A 20,894-nucleotide genomic window follows, 5' to 3' on the forward strand; every position below is an offset into this window, starting at 1 on the left:
AGATTGTGACCTGGTGTCCTATCATGAGGGATAGGGCTATCAGGTGGGGAAAGGGTGTGCACAGTGTAAATCCTGGGCCCCAATGTCATCTCCTGTCCTCCCATAATAGAAGGCTATATGACAAAGATCTGTATGAGGTGTGGAGAGCAGAGTTCAGCAGGGGCAGAAACAGCCTCAACATTAGCCAGGCAGGGTCTTGGGCTTCCTGCCAGCTGCCAGGCATTGTCTTTACATACTCTATGCAGGTTGCACTGAGGAGCTGTAGAGTGCAAGACTCAGTTGAGTATCCATTGAAGAGGAGCCAGGGTCTGTCACCGCCAACAGGCACCAGCTCAGCCTCAGGGTGAGTGAGGGTATAGAGGGGACTCCACAGACAGGGCCTAGAGAAGAACAGAGAGGGACATGGAGCACAAAGGACACCTCAACCACCCCCACGAACATCTTAGGAGATGGTAAGGCCACAGTCCTGCACCCCAAGAAATCTGGGCCTCAACTCCTCATCCATCCCCATACCCTCTGCCTAGCCTAGGTCTTGACCAGATGCAAGGTCACTCACTGTCCACATGGAGGCGGAAATATCAGGAAAGCCACACTGTTATACTTTCACTCTACTTCTGTGCATTCTAGATTTCATCTCATTTTCACTCCTGGATCCAGGTGTTCCTGTGGCAATGGCCTAACTGTCCTTCTACACTCTGCAACTCTCAACCATCCAGCCTTTCAGGGCTCTGTGATGACACTGTGAGTGCCTCTCTATAGAGACCCTGTTGCTAAAGATAAACTTCCATTTAGTCATCTAAAATTTGAGAGGTTTTTCAGTCACTCATGGGGTCATTCTCCAAATGTAGGGAGTTGCTACCTCTCTTTAGGCCTGTCATGCTGTGGCCAAGCCACATTCCTTGAGGTCACTCTCCCCCCTTGGATCCTGTCTGAATCATTATCCAGCAGCACAAATTTAAACATGCCAGGCCCACATGTGCAACACTGAGAGCACTGATTCCGAGTCCTGCTGGAGTATCTACAGCCCACTGAGGCAGAGCCTGAAGGTGAGCATGTGGGGATGGGCTATGGCTGGGCAGAAACAATGAAAAGCAGAAATTATTGGCTGCATGCAGTCTGTGAACCCTTCCCAGAGGTGGCTGTGTGTGGAGCTTTCTCTGAAAGGCAGTGGGAAGTATTTTGTCCCTAGAAGGAATATCGACCATTGGGTGCCCTTTTCTTGCAGCTGCAGGGCCACCACTTCCAGCACTTGTGGTAGCTCCAGCCCCAGCTCCATTACCACCTAGAGCACCCAAGGGAGAGTCAGGGCCAGAAACCCCTTCAACAGCACACCAGGGCTGGAGCTCCTAGTGGCTCCACAGCTAGTTCCAGGCCTTGATCTAAATCTTGGACCTGTTTGCTCATATCCCAGAGTGACTCTTCACATTTCTTACCATTTCAATTGTTTTTGTGTTTATTTTAGAAGTTTATATTATGATTAATTTTATATAAAATTCAGTAAGTGCAGTGAAGTGCATTTTCAATGTTTTGTAGCCATCACCACTGTCTAGGTCCACAACATTTTCCTCATCTTCTGCCCATAAGCAGTCTCTCCCCGATCCCTTCCTTTGGTCTCAGGTGACCACTTATTTTTCTATCCCTATAAGATGCCTATTCTGGATTTTTTTTAACCTCAGTACAGTCTGATTTCTGTTTGGCCACATCATATTGAAGGAACTGATTATATTTGGTTTTTGTTAGAAGAGGAAATCTCAGACATCAAAACTCACAGTAAACACTTTCATAACATTGGGGTTGGAACTGCTTTTCTGTGACACAAGTTTCAGAAGTCATAAGGAAAATTACTATCCCTCCTAGGGATATCCTAGGGATACGACAGCTACTCCAACCTCATGACTCAATTTTCTTACTAGGACAAAGGACAAACTCCTGTTATTGAAAAGGGAATCTCCACATTGGTCAAAAATGTCAGAGACATTCCGCCTCCCAACAAACCCACACAAAAGTATAGTTGCTTATGTGGCATTTGTCTCCATCAGACTGACTGGGGACAACCACAACTGATGAGAATGTGAGTGAGGCAGATCCCCCGGGAGATGTGGCCAAGGACTCTCCTCTCTCACAGAACTCTTTGTCATCAAAGTTCTAAAAGTGTGCACCTTTACCTACCACGGCTAATGCCAAGAATTATTCCACCTGTGGATTTGCACCATTTTTCAAGATTTCTTTGCAAGACTCTCCTTCATAGCACAAGTTGGAACAGCAAGAAACTGGAGCCCTCACTAACAATCAGAAGGAATTTGGCTGGATAAATCTGCTACATAAAATATTGGATAACTGGTGCAATGGGTCTGTCTGTGCCCACAGGGAAAGATGTCCAGGAAATTGTTTCCTGAAAAACAAAACAACAACAACAAAAAATTGATGTATTCACAATACTGTATTGAGGTTACAACTTTTAAAAATAACATTTATATAATATAAACATGCATACATAATATGTAAATGAATCTGTGTGAGAATGTGAGACAGAGAGACTTATAAGACAGGCCTGAGTAATGATCATCAATGATGCTCTCACAGGCATGAAGTGAAAAGCTTTTATTTTTTCATTAATTGGTATGTAAATATTTTAGAATAAAATATCTTAATTATATAAAAATATATTTATGAAATTATCTATTTCCACTCACATACACTTTTATTATTAAGAACACTTACTTATAGTTAGGAAATATTTTTCCAAGAATTAAATGCAAAATTAAACATGAATGAAAAATCTTATGAAGGACACAATCTTCCTATTAAGAAACAGCGTTCTCCCCGATGAATTACTCCTCATTCTTGTTCTACCTTTCCTGTGCATTTATTATTATTATCACCATGATCATCATCATTATTGTAGTTACACATAATAGTTGGGATCATTTTGACAAAAATCATACATCCCATTTTCCATTGTTCTCCCATCTTCCCTACCCTATTTCTTCCTGTCCTCCACTGATCTTCCTTATGTTCCTTTGTTTTTTTTATTAGTACTTTCTACATATACACAAAGGTGAACTTCCCTTTGGTTTCTTTATATATATACATATGATTTTGTTAAATTCAATCCACATTTCTATCCCTTTACCATTCCTTCCCACCATTCTCTACCTTCTATTCCTCTGATTGTCTCTCTATATTTATGATGTTCAATTTTCCCACCACCACCTCCTTCTTTCCTTCATTTTGCTCTAGCTTCCATATATGATTTTTCTGAGTCTGGCTTATTTCACTTAGCTTTATGTTCTCCATGTCCATCCATTTACATCCAATGCCATGATTTCACTCTTCCATATGACTAAGTTCTATTGTGTATATGTACTACATTTCATTAATCCATTTCTCTACTGATGGATATCTGGGTTAATTTTTTAATTTGGGTGTTGTTAATTGTGCTGCTATAGTCATTGAAGTGATTTTATCACTATAGAGTATGCCCATTTTAGTTATTTTGGATAAATATCAAAGAATGGGATAGCTGGCTCATATGGTATTTCCATTTCTAGCTTTTTGAGGAATTTCTAACCTCAGCTCCAGAGTGATTGAACTAATTTTCAGACCTGGCAACAATATATCAGAGTGCCATTCTGATTGGAGTGAGATGAAATCTCAAGTGTAATTTTGTTTTTTATTTCCCTGATTGTTAGAGATGTTTAACATTTTTTTCATGTATTTGTTGGCTATTTTGCCCATTATTTATTTGGCATTGGGTTTTCTGAGTTATATATATATATATATATTTGACATTAATTTCCTGTCAGAGGAATAGCTGGTAAAGATTTTTTTTTCAATTTCTATTTTGTAGGCTCTATCTTTGTGCTTTTAATCATTTCCTTTCTGTGAAAAAACTTCTTAATGGTGTCACACTATTAATTTTTGTTCTTGAACTTCACTGGTCTTACTGAGGAAATCAGTGCTTGCACCTACATGATGGAGTGTTGAACTTGTGTTTTCTTTTAGCAGTTGCAAAGTTTCTGATGCATTTTGATTTGACTTTTGTATAGGATGAGAAAGAGAGATCTGTGCATTCTTAGTGGCTATTATCACTAGGTCAGGATCTACTCAGTCAAACTATCATCCCTTGTGCATTTGTGAGGTTGAAATTACACAATGGACCCAGTAGCTTCTGCTGTTGAACACTGCACTGTTTTCCTCCCATTACAATGCTGAAGGGAACATCTGTGTCTATAAATCTAACCTTTTGTGGAGGATCCCTAGAAGTAGAGTTTCTAGGTCAAAATGTGTACATGTTTTCATATATTGGCCACTGTTTGCACACCTAAAGTTTCCTCATGGAGCTAAAGACTTGATGGCAATGCAGTGACTGTAACAACACAGGTTGGGTAAATTGAGTTTGGATCAGCCAGTACTGGAGACCCACCATGGTCCCTGGGAAGGAACACAGGGATAGGGAATGCCTGAACCACCCCCTCCAACTCCATAATTCAGCTTCACAGAAAAGTGGCTGGCTCTGCATGAAGGACAGAAGGAAGAATAGGACTGACTTCCCAGCTTGAATGTTCTAACTCCAACCACGGAGCCCCTTCTTACTCAGGGAAGCTCCTCCATGGGAAGGTCAGCCGGTTATTGTGACCACCTTGAATGGAGAGGAGCTGGGTGCAGTTCTTAAGTGCAACAGCAGGACCCACTTTAAATTAGTGAGTATGAGAGGCCTTTATAAAGCACATCAGCTGTTCATGAAAACTGTACACGTTCAGAGCATTAAGAGTGAAATGAGAGGCACCTCCATATTACTCCAGTAGGGACACACACCCTATCCCTGTGACTTAAAGCATTATGCAAAGTGAAAAAGTTACTCCAAAAATATTATGTGTATAATACTCCAGAATATTTCAATTCAAAGACAAAGTATAATAGAGTTTTCCTAGGGCTGTAACTTTGAGGATCGAGGTCCATAGTAGGGGACTCCTAATGTGTAAATGGTCTCTTTTCAGACACTTATCAAGACTGAATCATGAAAAACCAGACATGTATACATACCAATATGAATAAAGACACTGAATCAATAGTCAAATACCTCTCCAAAAAGAAAAATTCTAGGCTTAACTGAGGATTCTATCATGCACTTAAGGAAGAATTAACACCAAATCTTCTTAAAATCTTACAGAAAATGAAACTGGAAGAAACACCTCCAAACTAATTTTATGAACAAGAAATTATTGAAATGCCAAAGGCAGACATAGTTATTACAAAAACAAGAACAACAACTATAGGCCAATATCCCTTGTGTTCATAGACACAAACATTCTTAACAAAATATTGGTAAAACCCATTCAACAGCACATTTACTAAATCATCCACTAGGACCAAGTGGGATTTATCTCAGGGATTCAAGAATGCTTCAAAACACACAAACAATTCAATGTAACAAACCATGCTGCAAAATGAAAGATAATATTAGATTATCCCAATAGGTGTAGAAAAATCATTCTTAAAAAAAGTCAACATTCTTTCATGATGTGTTCTCCAACAATTAGGTAAAAAAAAGAATGTATCACAAAACAATAATGGTCATACAGGATCTGGCACTTCAAACGTTGTACATCAAGGGTGAAAAATGGAAAGCTTTACTTTTAACATCAGGACCAAGGTGAGCTTTCCTGCACTCATCCACTTTTATTCCTCTGGTCCCAGCCAGAGGAATCAGGCAAGAAATAGAAATCACTCACACACACACACACACACACAGGAGTTGCCTCTGCTGGCAGATTACAATGCCTATTTATAGACAATTCTATAACCTCCTGCACTAAAAACTGGTAGAATTAATTCACAAGTCCAGTCAAGGTTCAGGAGAAAAATCCGTGTGCAAAACTCACACACATTCCTCTACCTTCAATAATATAATATCCAAAAAAATGAAGATTAATATTACAGTTATGGTGGCATCCGAAGGAATAAAATAGGAACAAATTGAGCCAAATCTATTCAAAGAAAGCAAACTTACCTGTATAGTAAAAATTATAAAATACTGATGAATGATACTGAAGACACATATGGATGGAATTATAAAGTGTGCTTATGGATTGGAATAATAAATATTATTTAAATGCCTAGGTGACTCAAAGCAACAGATTCAGGGACATCTCTGTGAAACTATCAAAGGAAAATTTACTTAATATGGAAAGTATATCCTTTAATTCACATGGGACCACACAGTAGCATGAATAGTCATCGCCTTCTAAAAAAAAAAAAGGACAATCAAGAGACATTGAGACATTACTGTACTTGATTTCAAGTATATGTAAGAGTCTAGAATCTAAACTGTGAGATTCATACATAAAAACTGACACACAGAAAAGAGAATACCATATGAATATGGAGCACAGGAGAGAACTCAAACACATACCATGCATACATACTCAGTTACTGAAAAGGCATAAAGAATTGACAAATGGGGAAGTTCCCTTCCATGTATGGAACAAGGAAACATGGATATTTACATGTAAAGGAAGGAAGCTGGACAGGTATCTTAAACCATACGTAAACAACAGCTAAAAATGGATTAAAGACAGACAATTCCACATAAATCTCATGCTTGACAAAGGTCCCAAAAGCCCACATTGGAGAAACGACAGCCTCTGAACCAAATGGTGCAGGGAAAACTGGATAGCCATGTGTAGAAGGATGAAACTAGATCCCCACCTTTCACTCTGCACAAAAATGAACTCAAAGTTGATCAAAGTCCTTGGAATTAGTCCAGAAACAGCAAAACTGCTAGATAGGGAAACAGTGGCATCACTCCAACACACTGGCAGGAGCACTGATTTCCTTAATAAGACTCCCCAAACTGAGAATCAATAAGTGGGATGTCGTCTAATTAAAAATCTTCCGCACAACAAAGAAAATAATTGGGAGTGCAAAGAGAGCCTACAGAATGATTAAAAAAATGTTTTTCTAGATACTCTTCCAACAGTCCAAGGAGATTAATAACCACAAAAAATAAAAAAAATAAAAAACAACACTACAAAAACTGATAACCTACTGGATAAATGGGAAAAAGATCTAAAGTGGCATTTTTCAAAAGAAGAAATTCAAATGGCCAACAAATATTTGAAGATGTGTTCAACATCCTTATAATTAATAATCAGCACTACACTGATATTTCATCTGTCACCAGTCAGAATTATAATCATCAAGAATACAAATAAAGGGCTGGGGATGTGGTGGTAGCATGCTCGCCTAGCATGCATGAGGCACTGAGTTCAATTCTCAGCACCACATAAAAACAAAATAAAGATATTGTGTCCACCTTAAAAAAACTAAAAAATGAATATTAAAAAAATACAAATAAGGATAATTGTTGAGGATGTAGTGGGGAGCAGTACACTTACACATTGTTGATGAGACTGCAAATTAGGACTACCACTATGGAAATCAGTGTAGTGATTCCTCAAAACACTAGAGACGAAATTGGCATATGGCCCAGCTATTCCGCTTCTTGATAGTTATGCAAAAGATCTAAAATCACATACTAGAGTGATATATGCATACCAATGTTTATAGCAGCAGAATAACCAAGCCATGGAACCAGCCTAGGTGCCCTTTAATAGATGAATGGATAAAGAACATGGGTTATACTTCGCCATAAAGAAAAGTGAAATTTTGTCTTTTGCTGGTAAATGGATGGAAATGGAGAACAACAAGTGAAAAAAGCCAGGCTCACAAAGTCAAGTGTCAAACGCCTTCTCTCACAAGTGAAAATTATAGAGAAAAAAGAGAAATAAATGGGGGCATCTTGCAAAATTAGAAGGGAGAGCAGTGGAAATAGGACATTAAGGGTGAGAGAGGCTGGGAAGCAACAGGTAAGAACTGGGGAATAAACTTGACCAAATTATGCTGTGTGCATGTATGAACATATCATAATACATTCTAATTTTATATATAACTATCATGCTCAATTAAAAGAAAATAAATGAGACTTGGCAGATGGTGGGAGGCAGCAAGGCAGCAATTCCGGATCTCCTCATAGCACAAAAAGAAGGCATGACAGAAAAGCACACCTGACTGATGGGTGACTAAATAAATGCTCTAGACTCAATATTACAAAGTGTGAGACCTGGAGGGATTTGAAGAACAGTTACCAGAGTGGAAGGTAAGCACATAGTTGCCTAATTTGTAACCCAGACCAGGATGGGAAAAGGGGAGGGGGAGAGGGAGGGAGAGAAGTGGAGAGGGAGGGAGGGAGGGGAGAGAGAGAGAGAGAGAGAGAGAGAGAGAGAGAGAGAGAGAGAGAGAGAGAGAGAGAGAGAGAGATCACTTAAAGTCACTAAAAACATTTGGAAGGGCAAACAAAATTTAAAGTGTGATGATTAACCACAGGGCTCAACAAGTTAAAGCCAAATTGTGAAAGGAAAGCTGAGCCAGGGGTTCATGGCCATCTCATTACAAGATATCTTTCCATGACCAGACAGCTGCAAACTAATCAGAGGGACCTCCCTGAATTGGGACTTCTTAGGAATTCATCATTCATTCAGCCCCACACCACTGAATCCCCACCACCACCACAAAGAGGAGTGGGGCTGAGTGGACAGTGCAGGGAGTGTGCCAACCCACAGCTCCACAACTCAGGCAAAGGTGTGGGGTGGGTGACAAAACAGCTATAAACTCTGCACAATGTCTACAGACCCAGTGACAAAGCCATGAAGCAGATTCGGCCCAGAGCAGAGGAGATGATCCATCATGACTAAGAAGCACCAGCCACTGACATTGTGGGGGAAGCACTGTGAGAAGCCTAGGCACTGTCCTCTCAATTGTGGGGCCTTACCAGAGGGAAGCCACATGAATAGTCAGTAATGGGCAGAAGGCTCCTAGGAGAATTTCCCTGAATATCCCAGGAAACTTAAGTGGTAGGCCCCCACAAACACAGCCAGAGGAAGGTTAGTTGAGCTGTAAAATGCCTGATCCAAGACAGCAGGGAGTGTCTGCTTCCAGCCTGGTAAGTGAAAGGGCATTGTTTAGACACTGGCTGGACCTTGCCTCAGTCATAGTCAACAGAGGGAATCGACACATGCCATTCACAACCTGGGGCAGTGGAATCTAAGAGAAAATATGGGGGAAAGCATCTTATATTGCTCTTAGCAATGACTTTAAAAATACATGCAAGAAAAGCAAGAACAGCCAAGAGATACCACATCATACTGAAAAGTTTCTGCATAGCAGGAAAAACAACAAAATGAGAAGGCCACATACACAGTACATTTACATTTGTAAAGTATATATCTGAAGGGGGTTAATACAAAAAAAATATATAAGAACTTGTACAATTCAATAAGAAGCAAGGCAAATACCCCAATAACAATTTGTTAAAGGACCTAGAAAGATGTTTTATTTCAGAAGAAGACATTCAAATGGCCAAAAGCAATGTCTGAATCTGTTTTGGTTATTATAAGGAAATAACTGAGGCTGGGCAATATTACAAAGAAAGATACAATTTATCTTAGCTAAAGAGGTTCAAGGGCATGGCACCAGCATTAGCTCACCAGGACCTAATGGCGGATGACATCACAATAGAAGGAGCATGTGTGAGAGGGAGAGATCACCCAGCAAGATAGGAGGACAGAGAAAAAGAACCAAGTCTCCAACACATGAACCCTTCAGGGATACTCAAACTATGTTCATACCATAACATGGTATATGAAAAAGTGCTCAGCATCACCACTCACTGGGAAGCCCAAATCAAGTCAAAATGAGCTATCACCACATAGCTACTAGAAAGGTTATTCTCAAAACGTAAAATAACAAGTGTTGGCAAGGGTTGGTGTTTTAGATTTTTTTTTTTTTTACAATTGACCAAAACAACTGTAAAATGGAAAAGTTTATTTGAGGGCTCAGAGTTTCAGAGGTCTTAGGTCTTAATCCATAGAAGGCTGGTCCACTGTCGGTGCTGGAAATGAGGCTGAACATCATGGTGGGAGAGTGTGGCAAAAGCAAGTAGCTCACACCAGGAAACAGAAGAGAGAGACTCCAGTTCCAGATACAAAATATATATCCCAGAGCCACACCTCCAATTAACCCACTTCCTCCAGCCACACCCCACCACCTGCAGTTACCACTCAGTTAATCCCATCAAGGGAGTCATTCACTCTCACAGTCCAATTATTTCTCCTTTGAAACTTCTTGCATTGTCTCACATGTGAGCTTTGGGGAACACCTCACATCCAAACTACAACAGTTGGCAAGCAATCACTTATACTCAATTAGTGAGAATGTTATTTGGGCCATCCTTTATGAAAAACTTTTAAAGATTTCTCTTTAGAGAAACAAAACTGACATGATCTAGAGCCACTTCTGGATATGAAGCCAAAGGAGCTGAAGCCAGCCTGATGAGGATGCTCTGTATATTCAATGCACCATTATTCATAATAGCAATATATGGAGTCAACAGATGAATGATGATGAACATGTGAGATATGTATGGAATATTATTCAACCTTCAATAAGGAGGAAATTGCCAGGTGTTGTGATGCTTGCCTGTAATCCCAAAGGCTTGGGAGGCCAAGATAGGAGAATTGCAAGTTCAAAGCCATTATTAGCAATTTACTGAGACCTAAGCAACATAGTGAGACCCTATCTTAAAATTAAAAAAAATAATAAAAAGACCTGGGAATGTATCTCAATTAGTAAAGTGCCTTTGCTTTTAATCAACAGAACACCCATCCCCCCCCCCCGAAAAAAACCCTGCAGGTTCTCACTTACACATGAAATCTAACAATGTCAAACTCATAGAAACATGGAGTAGAAAGGTAGCTTTCAGGTACTAGTTGGTTCTAGACATGAGGATTTGGGTAAAATGGTATAAACTTTCATTTATGAGATAAATAAATCTGGAGATGAAATGCACAGCATGTTAACTATAGTTAAAAACAATGTGTTGTGAAACTAAAATTGCCAAGAGAGTAGGTCTACAATTTTCCCAACCATACACAAAATATTAAGTATATGAGGTGATGAGTATGTAAATCAGATTGTGTAATCATTGTAAAATGTTCATGGATAACAAAATATCAAGTTGTACATATTAAACACACAAAATCTTTTTTCAAAGAAAAAGAAATTTTGAAAGGCCAATAGTTAGAAGGGGTAGAGAGAGAAAAGGGGAGGGGAGGGGAGGGGAGGGGGGATAGTAGAGAATAGGACTGACAGCAGAATACATCAGACACTAGAAAGGCAATATGTCAATCAATGGAAGGGTAACTGATGTGATACAGCAATCTGTATACGGGGTAAAGTTGGGAGTTCATAACCCGCTTGAATCAAACTGTGAAATATGATGTATTAAGAACTGTGTAAGGTTTTGAATGACCAACAATAAAAAAATAAATAAATTAAAAAAAAAAGAAATTCAAAAGCTAAAAAAAAAGAAAGGCCAATAGTTACACCATTTTTATTTAAGTGTAGCAAAACTGTATAATCATAGTTTTCAGAATCATCAGGTAACATATGCTTACTTCTGTTATTTAATATATTAGTATATTATTTCTGTTCTTCTAGAAGATCAGGATTTATGCTATACCTTCAGAAAAAAGGAAATCAGTTACCAAGCATGCTTGTTTCTCTGAAAAACATATTTGTTTCAGGCCATTTTTCTTTTAAAACACATTGTTCAGTGAAAATAGCAACACTAAGATATAGCCATGGACTGGATACGGGGGTGCATCCCTGTATTCTCACTGACTCATGAGACCGAGCCAGGAAGATCACAAGTTCTAGGTCAACCTGGGAAACTTTGCAACACCCTCACAATTTAGTGAGACCTTGTTTCAGAGAGAGAGAGAGAGAGAGAGAGAGAGAGAGAGAGAGAGAGAGAGAGAGAGAAACTCACATGGTATTGTATTTTTCCATGTAATTATTGTTTTGTAAATTATTTTGAAAGTCCTACAGGAACATTAAGGTCTTTATATTAATAACTCTTATACCAAGAGGAAACATGAACTCTCTGGGCCTGACTGTGCTGGTGATGGAGGAAGCCATTCGAGTTTCTGCTGGTCTACATGTAGGACAACAGATCTAGATTCCAACTTCAATTAATTCAAAATATTAAAAGCTTGGTTGTTCAAAGCCCAGCCAAGATGGCTTTAGAATGCTGATTCTCAGGAAACAAATTTTGTCAGAAAGCTCAGCATAATTCCTTTCTGTGGGCCTGGCTGCTCCCTACCTCCCTACTTGAGCTCCACCAGGGAAGGGCAGGCCCCAGCACTGAGCCTCCTCCCTGGTTCCTTGACCCTGCATCAAAACTCAGCAAAAGCAGTTCAAAGAGAGAAGTTCATAGCAGCAACCCCCACATCAGAACAGATCTCAAAAAGCTAACATGTCCTCTCTAGAGAAACAAGGACAAACTAAGCCCAAAGTTGATTAAAGGAGGGAAATAATGAAAATCAGAGGAGAAATCAATGAAATAATTACTATAGAAATTATAGAAAAGATCAACAAAACTAAGTCATAGAGGTGGGAACATATATGAATTTCTGTCAAGGTTAGCTGGGGAATGAAAATTCAAAACCAATTCAATAGTCCACTACAATGACTCATAGAACCTAAGAAAGCACTATACCTATGATCATATTACAGAGGGTACATACACATCAGGACCAGCTCAAAAAAGAGACTAGAGAGAGGCCCCGGAGAGTCTCAAATACAAACCCTGCATGTCCTCAAGATGTGTCACCCTCCTGTCAAATTGAGGTGCATATCCAGCCAGGGAAGCTCACCAGGCCTTGGAATCTAGAGTTTTACTGGGGGCTGTCTCACTTGTTCTGGTTACTTCCAGCACTCTGAGCATTTACACCTACCACTAGGAACACAAGACCTGTCCACACTGTGTTTCTATTCTCGCCACGACACACATTAGTATCCCAGCAATACAGGCTTGCCAGCTGCAGGCATGCCTTCTCCTCTGGAAATCTGCCCCACAGCCAGCAGCACTCCCTCCCTCCCTCCCTCACAGAAGAGTTCTAACTGGCACTTTGCACCTCACAGGGTGCATCTCTGCACTGCAACAGCCCCCTACCATGGATGCCGGTGACCAACTCAAACAAGCACATGGGAAACCTACTTGTCAATTCAAATCTTGTCCCAGTACTTGAAGGAAGTTTTTCTGGTGGACAATGGCATGTCCTACCTTCAATATACCTCCCACATTCCCATGGTGACTTCTACAGGATAGTGCCACATAGAGATGCTCCTTAAATAGGTCAATTTTCTTTTGTCCTCTGCCTTACTATTAAGATAGGCGACTGGGTCTCATTCCCATGAGTCAGGAAAAAAGAAATGTAGAGCAAACAGCATGTAATTCAGCCCACAAAGTTGATTTACTTTTACTTTTTCTTGATTATACTGCTTTCTTGGAGCAGGCACATAAACCAACCAGCTATTTGCTTGTCAGTCAAAAGATGTTGCTAGGGCAGAGTCTAAGTGGGGATAAAATCTAGAAGCTCTAAGGAAAAGACCAAACTGCTCATGAATATATCAGCCTCTGGGCACTTCACTCCCCATTAGAAAACTTCTCCAACATCACCCAAGACATCATGCACATTTTCTGTTTCATATTTATGTACTTCCGTTATAGGGCATTTTCAACCAGTAGCAAGGTAGTAATTGCCCTCCCAATGAAAACTCTCTTGGTCAGAATCTCAGCAGTCTTCACTGGGAGGTGCTGACAGGTTTAGCACAAGGCCCAGGTTCACACTTCAACCAGCGTTATTTTATAGAGGATCTGTTTTTTCCAGAACTCCAGCTTCTATCATATGCTGTTTGAACCCTATTTCCTTGTGGACTCAAGCAATCTTCCCACTCTCATTTAGAATGTCTAATTAATAATGCAGACTTACCTGCTTCTGCTGTACAACACTAGATAGGGGAAATGTTCCCCAGTCAAACAGTATCCATCTCCATAAAACCCTCAGAGGAATGAGATACAATCTTATCATGAAAGTTTTTTAAACATTTGCTTTCATCCACATGTTCCCCTTAATTCTATCAAGTCCTGCAGATTTATATCCTATCTCCTGCCCCAGTTAGGCCCTCCCCATGGTGCATGAGGATCTTTGTGAAGGAGTCCCAGAATTATCTCTTCTCAACTCTTCTGACCATTTTCACCCCATAATGTACACAAGAGACCATGACTCTTCCATCAGGCCTTGTGCTGATCAGATGGTGGGGCTATTGTCCCAGGAGACTTATGGTCAGGTTTCCTGCATTCATTTGAAGTAGGAGGGACAAAGTAAATTCTTTCCTGGGACAATTTGGGGCATCTAGTAGGACCACAAAACTTCTGGGAGTCTTGTATTTAGCTTTGATTCCATTAGCATCTTTAGTAATTATCCTTCTTATATAGCATCTGATTTGTTCATCCCATTTCTTAAGAACCAAATAAAGACTTCACCCTGCTGAGATGAGCCCCTTTGACTCTCCTGTGTCCTTGCTTATTCTCTTGGGAATTTGCCTAGCCTTCTTCTCTATGTGTAGTTTCAGCATAGATTTCCCCCCTGGGAAGGACCCTGATGGTAAGTGTTGTACCTAAGGTTTGCTGGAAAAAAACAGCCCACTGTGAGCATTTTCCCAACACCACTCCTTGGTCGGGTCCCTCAGATGAAAGGCTGGAATTTCCATGGGCCACCATCTAAGCTTGGTCCTTCCCTTACTTCCATTTAAGACAACAATTAACAATAACTGAAGTTTTGTATGTTTAACTCTTTCTTAGTCTTTGCATAGAAGTTTTTATAGAGACCGACTGTGAACATTTAAGGAAATTACAACTCACCAACTCAGAACCTTCAAGCACAAAATAATAAGAAACTAAGTAACTAGAGCTTTGATCCTACTTATACTCACATGAAATGTGTTTGTGTAAGTGGCAATAATTTCTGAATGGGACAGTTGTTATGGGAACAGAAACATGTACAAATTATTAAAATTGAGTTTAACAGTATGATCAAACTCATAAAAACAACCACAACACAGCATAGGTGAAGAGTGGAAAAAGTGGGGGCAAAAACAAAATCCAGAAGAATGCTCATTGCTACACCAGGTGACACACATTGTTTCTGAGCAGGCAGAACTCCCTCAGCACCTAGTATAGGTAATTCTAAAGGCCCTTTAAATCCCTGAACATATAATTTTGAATACATGTGTGTTCAGATTACTGCTCTTGAGTAGCCTCATGAACTCTTGAATTAATGACAGAATTTCCTTTCTTTCCTGCTGTGCAGCCTGCCAGCAGAGAATGTGGATATATTCTTCTAAAGTACCTCAGAAATCCTGCTATAAGAATCTATGGAATCTGCCCCCCATGAGACACATAGATACTGTATCTGTTTTATTTTTCACATTTGCATCTAGTAAAGAACTTAAGTTTCCTATAGCTCCTTCACATCCTCCCCTTCTCTCTAGAATCAACACTGCAAATAACCCCAAACAAGATAAAGCTTCAAAACCCCTATGTATTTAACAAAATAAAGTTTGGAGCATCTGACATATAAACCTTCCACGCTAAGGTCAGGAGCTTTGTGAGGAGCAGTGATGTGATTCCTGCTGCAAAATCCACTTGAGTGCTTTTCTATCTAGGAGTGGTGATGCTACCTGGAAACAATCCCCAAGACCTCCTAAAGAGAGGTTGCTTCTCAGCAGTGAGAAGGCACTGTCCTCCAGCTGAATGGTTCTTTGTGTGCATCCCTTGAGAATGGCTGACCTTGTTTCCTCCAGCCCTGGCATCAACACCATGCAGGCTCTAGGTTACTGTTTTTATTAACACTGTTGTTGAGGTATAACTGTCAAATTAAATTTGTTATCCTTAGGGTACAAAAGTTGATGTTTTGATATACACACACACTTTGAAATGATCACCACAAACTCATAGTCACCATTTTCTTCTGTGTATGAGTGTGTGTGTGTTTGTGTGTGTGTGTGGTGAGAATACCCAAGATCTACCCCTTTAGCAAATTTCACACATCTCATATTAACTATATTCACCATGCTATACATTAGATCTTTAGTAATTATTACCCTTCTTATATAACCACATTTATAAAAAGGCATAATCTTTTGTCCAACATCAACTCTCCCTTTGTCCCCCTCCCCCTGCCCAACACCTACCATTGACTCTCTTTTTCTATAAGTTTGACTATTTTAGATTCCACACAGAAGTGTTCTCAAGAAATATCTGTTCTTCTGTGACTGCTGATCTCATAAGCTGATGTCCTCAGGGATCCATGCTGTTACAAAGGAGAGGATTTTCTTCTTGAAGGTTGAATAATATTATACATTTGTGAAGCATTCTACTATCATGTACAACTAATGAGAACAAATAATAATGTAACTATCAAAAAAGACTAAATAATAACTGGGTGCAATGGCACACACCTATAATTCCAGTGGCTCAGGAGATCAAGGCAGGAGGATCATGAGTTCAAAGTCATCCTCAGCAACTTAACAAGGCCATAAGCAATTTAGCAAGACCCTGTCTCTAAATAAAAAAGAGCTGGGGATGTGTCTCAGTGTTTAAGCACCTCTGAGTTCAATCTCCACTACCAAAAATAAAAAGAGTGAATAATATCTTATTCTCCATCCCACACACACACAGCACACATTCTTTATTCATCCCTCAGCAGATCATCGGGTACTTCAGTTGTTTCCATACACTGGCTCTATGAATAAGGCTGCACAAATATGGGGTTCTTAGATCAATCATATGACAGTTCTACTTTACAGTTTTTAAGGAAATTCCATACTGTTTTCCATAATGCCTTAGTAACTTTTCTATAAGTGGAATGTGGTAGGGCATATTAATTTGCTTAAAGTTTTTTTCTTTATGTTGTTGCTGTTAATAGAACACAAATAACAATTTAGAATCTAGGCTGTATATCCTGAAAAAAGAAGTTCCTTCAATTTCTCTTCATGGAGAGTCCCAGTCTGCAAATTCTATTTTAAGACAACAAGCATGTATTTACCAGTTTGGGATTCGTTAATGTCAATGTTTAACATGTTTTAACACTTTTATTGTGAAATACAGTAAGAAATTTTTTCATATATATATATATATATATATATATATATATATGTAATTCAATCTTCTAATGTTACAAATGTGAATCTGACACTTAACCATTAGCCCCACAAATATTTTCTTTTATCTTTACCATAATTTCTGCTCATACATATATCTATCTGCAGGCAAAAAAAATAAAATTAGATTTGAAATGGAAGTCAGATTACAGACACTCCATCTAAGAAGTCAGGGTGAGGCTTTAAGGACAGGAGCACTGAGTGGCTGAGTGGTGGAGTGCTCAGCTATCAAGTTTGTGGCCCTCAGCTTCATCCCCATCAAAACAAAAACAAACAAAAAACCAGATTCAGTGCTGCTAAATATATAGGGTTTACTAATGTTCTTCCCATTCAAGATAGTTTTTAACCTCTGCTTACATTTTGGAAAAGCAAATTTTGGTGGTGAGTGAAAGAGTTGATCCCTGACTTGTCTACGGTTGGCAGATTCATCACAAAAATACCAAAACCTCTAGCCAGAATGCTGTAGTGTCTTTGAGGGTGAGAAGACACATATCTCCTTGTCCTTGGGGTCACCTGAGGCACATGGGGACACTCTGCCTCAGGCAAGGGTGAACAAGCCTGAGACAATGAGGAAGGGGAGGAGGGTTTGTGATTTTTCCTCACAGAATGTTCAAGTTGGAATAAGCCTCCACCAGCTCTCTGCCATCACAGATCCAGGCATGGCAATGCTCCCATGATGAACCTGAGCTCAGGAAGCTCATTCCCTGCTGAGGCAAAGAGGAGGCCAAGGGGAATGCTGGGCCCTTCTCAACTGCACCTTAGTATTTCAAGGTTACCTTTTTCTGAAAGCCCCTTATCTGCCACCTGTGTTCTGTGAGACTTCTAGAGATCATGAAGATTTCCAATGCTAACTTACCCTAGGAGCTGGATGGCTTCAGTCCACTCCCACACTGGCATCTTTGGTGCACTATCAAGAAGCTACAGGTCTTGAACGTCTGAGGACTGAAGGTGTCTCACTGTTGCAGCTCTGAAAAAGAATGGGAGGAAACTGGCATTGGACTCCTCTACTTTCAGTGTCAGGCACAGCTGCTTCCTTACTGATCCACTGGACTTGAGAACACTGATGGCTACTGACTCATGGTCATTATTGTTTTCATTTATCCTTTTCCTGTTTGGAAGTATGTGCATGATTCTTATAACTGAAAAACATGTATGGTGGAATTCATGCAGTTCAGACTGAGAAAGTTAGATGCACTGCAAATCTCATAATTCATAATTCATCCTTCATCAATCCCTGCTGCAAAATGTGCTGTGGCAGAATCCCTCAAGTAAAAAGAATTCAAACTATCAGAAATTGAATATTGGTAACAGAGATCATCCACTGGAAGTGAGATACTGAGGAGTAAATGTCATCGTCACTTGGTAGGCCCAATCCCAGCAGTACATGCTCCCATGCTCAACAAATAACTGTTGGAGCTTGGAAGTCTTATTATAAATCAGGATATCTCCATTTTGACACCAAAAGATGTTATCTGAATTTTGTTATTCCACATTCCAACTTGTTTTTTCATAAAGCAAAGTTAGTATCCATCTCATGGTATACTTAAATGTTACAGTATGATATGATTTAGATATTAGGTGACCCCCAAAAGATCATGTGTGAGCTAATGCAAGAAAGATTTGAAGTGAAATGACTGGGTTATTGGAGTCTTAAGCCAATCAGTGCCTTAATCCCCAGATAGTGATTAAAGGAGTGGTGACTGTAGGCAGGTAGGGTATGCCTGCAGGAGGTAGGTCATTGGGGACATGGCTTTAGTATACATTTTATGAACTGAGCTTATTCTCTATCTGCTTCTTAATCACGTTCTGATCTACTTTTCCCCACCACACTCTTCCACCATGAGGTTCTGCCTCATCTTGAGCTCCAAGGAATGGAGCTGGCTCTCTATAAACTGAGACTTCTGAAACCATGAGCCCCAAAATAAACTTTTCCGCTTCTAATTGTTCTTGCTATGTCTTCTGGTCTCAGCAATGAAAAAGATAACTAAAACAGTAGTTTCCTCTTGTCAAAGATTTTACTTTCCATGGTTTTACACACCCATGAATTACCCATGTCATTCCAAATTACAGAATTAAACAATGTGTAAGTTTTGAGTTGCTCACCATACTGAATAGAATGAGGAAATAAGTCCATGTCACTCTCTGTCCTGATCCTAAAGTGAATTATCCCTTTGTCCATGGATCCATGGGATTCATGCCCTATAGGCAACCCCACCCATCAGTCCCTTGACAACCATCTGGCCATGAGATAAACTGGGGAGAACTGCACTGCTTGTACATAAGGGACAGCAGTATCTGTAGTTTCAGACATCCATTGGGGATCTTGGATCAGATCCTCCAGGATAAGCGGTTCTACTCTGTTATTAAAATTACCAATGATCATCTCATACTTTAATGTAATTATTTAAGTCTTTCCCTTCCAACCAAAACAGAATTGGAACATGACTTTCTTTAATGAAGTTTGTCATACGCTCCTCTGATATCTCTCAGCTGTGGAGACGTGGGGTTCTTTCATTTCTACTTTTCCACATAAATCATTTCCTCTGCTAGGTACCCTGAAACTGTCTGCCTTTTGCCCTATTCCAAATTCTGTGGTAAAGGGCATTTATTTAGATAGCTCCCTCTTTTATATAAGCTGCATGCCACACTGGAAATTCTCCTTCTGTTCATCCTCCGTGACCCAAGGGCTCCAGCATCAGTTCTAATTTTCTCCCTATGCCTTGACTAATTGATTGAGTCTGATCACACCTGTGTTCATCAGAGAACAGCAGAAAGAGAGTTGGAGGAAGTTTGTGTGTTCTCTCCCTGATTTCTGTTCTCTGAAATTCTACTAGGATGTTTTAGTGTCTGGGAGTGCAAGGGATTCACTTGATTGTGTCAGGGATGTATAGGGTGGGGAGTGCTTAGAAATTATGAGAGGTTGGGATTTCCCCATCCGTGTGGCATCAGGAGACACATTTTAATAAATACATCTCACCCCAAAATTAACATTGATTACATGTTCGTATACATGAAATATAAATTAAATATCTGAGTTTTTATACATAATATATACAAAATATATCATATCAATTGAAGCAATTCCTTATACCAAAGCCAAATCCTTCTTTGTGCAAATAAATTAGAAAATTTCTACAACTCATCAATATGGGCTGGTGTTTTGAAAAAAAGAAAAAAAAAGAAAAAGTCAAAGAGGCTCTCCAATAACAACAAAATAGTTGATAAAAGTAAATCTGTGTTCAAAAAATAAATCTGTATTAGAAGGCTTTTGCTTACAAGAAAAGAAAGTAACTGCAAGTATGCTTGAAGACCAACTGTTTTAAGACATAAATATACTTTCTAAATTTGAAAATGAGCAATAAAAAGTGTAAATAAAACTTTCTAGGGTCCTAGAATGAAAGTTTCAACTACTTTGGGAGATAAGCTCACAACAATATTCCTGCATACAACAAAATTTTTAAAGAACATTATAGACATCCTAATTTCCCCCACTGCATTGGAGCTATATAAAATTAAAATGAGTATCTTCAGATTTTAGATATTAAAAAGGGAAAATTTAATTCAACAAATATCTCAATGTAAACAATCTCCACCAGATTTTACATTTATTCTGTAGAGATTTTGTATAAATTGTCTTTTAGCACCTTAAAATATCCATAGTTGTTATTAAATAATAACCATCATTTTGGGGATCTTTTAAATGTGATTGAAAATTTTTTCATAGTACAATAACATGCACACGTGGAAGTCACTTTGACAGTGGATTC

General features: G+C 39.4%; 1 long non-coding RNA gene across 18 annotated transcripts in view; it reads right to left on the bottom strand.

Annotated features, from left to right (window-relative positions):
- The window catches only part of LOC144376180 (uncharacterized), a 145,479-nt gene that overhangs the window by 25,077 nt on the left and 99,508 nt on the right, over positions 1 to 20,894 (bottom strand). For 15 of the 18 annotated variants that reach the window (XR_013436349.1, XR_013436364.1, XR_013436352.1 and 12 more), the window contains 4 exons: positions 17,984 to 18,094; positions 16,159 to 16,277; positions 2,170 to 2,392; positions 237 to 380 (listed from right to left, as the gene is read on the bottom strand). This is a non-coding gene — a long non-coding RNA (uncharacterized LOC144376180). The remainder of the gene's footprint in view (positions 1 to 236; positions 381 to 2,169; positions 2,393 to 16,158; positions 16,278 to 17,983; positions 18,095 to 20,894) is intronic. The other 3 variants (XR_013436365.1, XR_013436362.1, XR_013436359.1) reach the window with 2 other exon arrangements.

This window comes from Ictidomys tridecemlineatus, chromosome 3 (genome assembly GCF_052094955.1).
Source record: "Ictidomys tridecemlineatus isolate mIctTri1 chromosome 3, mIctTri1.hap1, whole genome shotgun sequence".
Classification (NCBI taxonomy): domain Eukaryota; kingdom Metazoa; phylum Chordata; class Mammalia; order Rodentia; family Sciuridae; genus Ictidomys; species Ictidomys tridecemlineatus.